Source organism: Zeus faber (assembly GCF_960531495.2).
Source record: "Zeus faber genome assembly, chromosome: 10".
NCBI lineage: Eukaryota > Metazoa > Chordata > Actinopteri > Zeiformes > Zeidae > Zeus > Zeus faber.
In genome coordinates this window covers 32,516,390-32,521,292 of record NC_137199.1, presented here as the reverse complement: position 1 = coordinate 32,521,292, position 4,903 = coordinate 32,516,390, and positions in this window count along the sequence as shown.

The window sequence follows — 4,903 nt, the reverse complement described above, 5'->3', positions numbered from 1 at the left end:
CCTAGAACCCAGAACCTAGAACCTAGAACCAAGAACCTAGAACCAAGAACCCAGAACCTAGAACCTAGAACCTAGAACCTAGAACCAAGAACCATGAACCATGAACACAGAACCCATAACCTAGAACCCAGAACCTAGAACCTAGAACCAAGAACCAAGAACCTAGAACCAAGAACCTAGAACCTAGAACCAAGAACCTAGAACCTAGAACCAAGAACCTAGCGCTTCAATCCGCTGGAGAAGGACTCCTGCAGTGTCTTGGGGGAGAAGGGGGGGGAGACATCAATCTCTCCCTAATTCCTTCAAGTGTGAAAGGTTCTCGTGGTGTCAGCCAAAGGGGAGAGACGGAGCAGAGGAGTGATATTGAATGAGGGGAGGATGGAGAGGTGGAGAGGTGGAGAGGTGGAGAGGTGGAGAGGTGGGGAGGTGGGGGGGTGGGGAGGTGGAGAGGTGGGGGGGTGGGGAGGTGGGGGCCGTCCCCAGACAGCCGACCAGATGGCAGCAGCTTCCCCAACAAAGGTTATCTAATTAGAGGTACAATGGAGGGAGGAGGGAGGAGGGAGGAGGGAGGGCTGTGATAGGCGGCACGCAGCCCAGGGAGAGAGAGGGGGGAGAGGGGGGAGAGGGGGGAGAGGGGGGAGAGGGGGGAGAGGCGGAGGTAGACATGCAGTGTGTGGTGGTTCCTGGTTTCACTGATCTTCACCCGTTTCTTCACTTTTCTCTGGAGACATTTTGAGGAAGGTGGAAACGTCAGCAGCTCGTCCTCACGTCCTGTTGATTTGAACAGCGTTGTTGACAAACAGTTCTGTCTTCTACTAAGTTGTATTTTCTTTTAACAGTGATGGTGAAGATTATTTTTGTGACCTCCATCACATGAGTTCAAGCTTCCTCCACCTTCCTCTCTTTGCATTTGATGAATTCTTTTTTTTTTTTTTTTCCATTTGCTTTGGCAACGTAAACGTACATTTCCCCCCACGTCAATAAAGCCCTTTGAGCTGAATTGAGAGAGAAAGAGAGAGAGAGACGGGGGAGAGAGAGACGGGGGAGAGAGAGAGAGACGGGGGGAGAGAGAGAGACAGGGGGAGAGAGAGAGACAGGGGGAGAGAGAGAGACGGGGGGAGAGAGAGAGACGGGGGGAGAGAGAGAGACAGGGGGAGAGAGAGAGACAGGGGGAGAGAGAGAGACGGGGGGAGAGAGAGAGACGGGGGGAGAGAGAGAGACAGGGAGAAGGGGGGGGGGTGGTGCAGACAGGCCGCTTGAGACCAAAGCAGGTCAATAGCCACCTACACCCACTTCACATTATTACCCCTGCACACACACACACTCCCCCCTGGCAGTGAGACAGGCACTATGACTTTATTGCTCCTCATTAACACAAATGAGGCCACTTGAGCCTGAATGCTGACGACAAATTGAATTAAATGTTTGGAAACAAGTCCCCCCCTCCCCACCCTCCCCCCTTCCCTCCGCCTCCCCCCTCCCTCCTCCCCCCCCCCCTCCCTCCCTCCTCCTCCTCCATGTTGCATCAACATTCATTGGAGGCGGAGCAGTGGGGGGTGGGGGGCTGTGAACAGTTAAATTCCTTTGGAAATGACTTGCATCCTCTGGCTGCTGAGTTAAATCAGGCGAGTTAAGTGAGCAATAAAACGTGAGGAACAGATGGAGCTGCACCTCCACCCGACTCCACCCAACTTTACATACACACACACATACAAACACACACACACACACACACACACTCACACACACACACACACACACACACACGCACACACACACACACGCACACACACACAAATAGAATATCTGCATTTACTTTAATGGAGGTCACAAAAACTGCACTGATACTATTTATAAAATGTACTTATTATGTATATATTTTTCGTGAAAATTATTTGTATTTACCCAGGGTGAGAATCCATTTGAAAATGTATTTTTATTTTCTTAATTTCATATTTTATCATTGATTCAAAATTTCTCCTTTCTTCATAACTTATACCTAGATAGATTTATACATTTGGTTAAATAAAATAAACAAATCATAGTTATTAAGAACATCATAATTACACATTTGATTTTGAAAATGTCAATGTGTAAAATATAATATAATATAATATAATATAATATAATATAATATAATATAATATAATATAGTGTCCATATATATAATAATTATTATATATTAATTATATTAATTAATATAATATTATTTGATATGATATGATATATATATATATAAAATTTAAGAATAATAACATATTTTATTTATATGTATTATCATATATTATAATATAATATAGTATAATATAATACAATATAATATAATATAATATAATATAATATAATATAATATAATATAGTGTCCATATATATATATATATAATATTATATTATATTATATTATATTATATTATACTATATTATACTATATTATATTATATTATACTATATTATACTATATTATACTATATTATATTATATTATATTATATTATATTATATTATATTTGGTGCATTTCCTTTTTGCAGCAAAGCGACAGTTTAATGATTTAAAATAAAAATAAAAACCTGAACCGACCTGAAGGCTTGCTTTGGGGCCCTGGAGGTGGCCCCGGGTGGGCCCAGCGTGGGGGTCCCGGGCCAGAGTGGACCTGGCAGGGCCCCCGTACAACAACAACAACAACAACAACAACAACAACAACAACAACAACAACAAGGTGGAGGGTGTGATGGAGGGTCACTCCATCGTGAGGCGTCACACCCATCCCGTGTCACCATGGCAACAGGAAACTGAGAGGGATGGCGATACTGGAAGATTGTACAGAGAACACAGTGACACACACACACACACACACACAATCTTGATTAGAATCATTATAAAAAAAAATAAAAATCGGTTTCTCTTACTATATATATCAAGTCTACAGCAGCTCACATGGATGATAAACAAATAGGTAATAACACTTAACACTGACACCTCTTACAAACAGACACAGTTTAAGATTAGTGTGTGTGTGTGTGTGTGTGTGTGTGTGTGTGTGTGTGTGTGTGTGTATTAATGATCATTAAGTGTCAGATGCAGGTTGTTCTGTGTTTTACTAAGAGGCTGATTAACGCGCGCTCTTTGATAGAATGTTGTGCAGCAGCGCCACCTCGTGGCAGAAGGATGCATCGCGTCCGTCCAAACATCCCTTGTTCCCGTTTCTCTTCAGAGTAAAAAAATGAAAACCGAAAGTGTATTTTTTTTTATGTTAAACCGATAGAACATATGTTTGAAAGGTTCTTTGTTTTTTTTGTAGTTTTTCTTATTTCAATCACGAGTCAAGGAAAAGACACCGGTTTCCACCTGGAGGTCGAGGATTCAAGTTCCCACCAGTGCATGTTCAGCCAGCAGACCTGGACTCTGTAACTTGTATTTATAAAAAGATGTTGTGCAAATAAAAACCTTTTCATAATTGAATGTAAAAAACAGACATTGTAAAACATATTTTTCAGTCGGGTCAAGATGCACAAATATATATTACTTGTATTATTACGCAAATTGAATATAATACCATATGAATACATTCAGGTGTTACAGCAGAACAGTGAAAGTAGAAATTATATATAAAATATATATATATATATATATATATATATATATATATATACATATATATATATATATATATATGTGTGTGTGTGTGTGTGTGTGTGTGTGTGTGTGTGTGTGTGTGTGTGTGTGTGTGTACATATACATATATATATATATATTTTCCTTTGATTGAAATGAAGTGAATGAACACGTGAACGGAAGGTTAAAAGGAAGGGAACTCGATCATTAGCCCTCCACAGTCTTTCAATTCAAAATCAATAAATTAATCAAATAATATATCACAATAAAATCATTGATTCAATAACCCCCCCAAACTGTAGTCGATGAAACTAGATCATTTCCGCAGAAATTGAAAATTTAACCACCACTTATTTTACATCACATTTTCTGCACAAGTATAGAAACAAGTCACCAGAAGTTGGCGCATTTTCTACAGCATCACACCACCACCCGGTGACAGAACATGATGAAAATGAATAAAACTGCATTTCATCTTGAAAAGTGTGTTGTTTTTAATGAAATATATATCTAGGTGGATTCAGGCAACAGGGTTGGTGTATACAGAAAACATTGGATGAAATTGTGTTGTTTAAATAGAAAGAAACTAATTTAACTTAGGTAAGAATAAATGAAATATTTATTGAGCTGTCTATCACTTATTTTTTGTATTTTGTTAACTTAGTGTACATATTCTTACATGAGGTAGTGAAGCTTGTCACTAACATTTATTTTGGCCAGATTTAACATGACGTATTAAAAAGCTGAGAACACTGTGCTTGTGCAGTCCCCAAAGCTCCTGCAGGGGGCGCTGCTGCAGCACCAGGATCCCGGAGCTCGTCGGTCATGACACCCTCCTGACTGACCTCCAGGGGGCGCTGTGAGCCGTGACTTTATGTCAATGCATCATTTCAATGTTGATATTTTAATGCTGTAACAGGGACTGAGGTGGATTTCACATTAATAATAAAAATAAAATAAAAAAAATGAAACGCAGAGGGAGAGTTTTAAGGATTAAGGCGTGTTCTGTGATGGACAAACTACCTGTCACCTGACAGTGAGGTTATTAAGATCATCATAAATAATATTAATTTATAAAAATCAAACTGACGTAAATAGAGAAGAATTATGGCCGGTGCATGTTTGATCCAGGTCAGATTTAATGTTACATCTTCCTTCATCACAGACACGCCGCTTCATTTACAGCAACATGTTCACTATCATATCACTGGGGAGGGTTGATTTCTAAACCTGGGTTCATTTAATTACATATTGTATGAAGACTGAAAATACAATTTTCTCCTAAAATGAG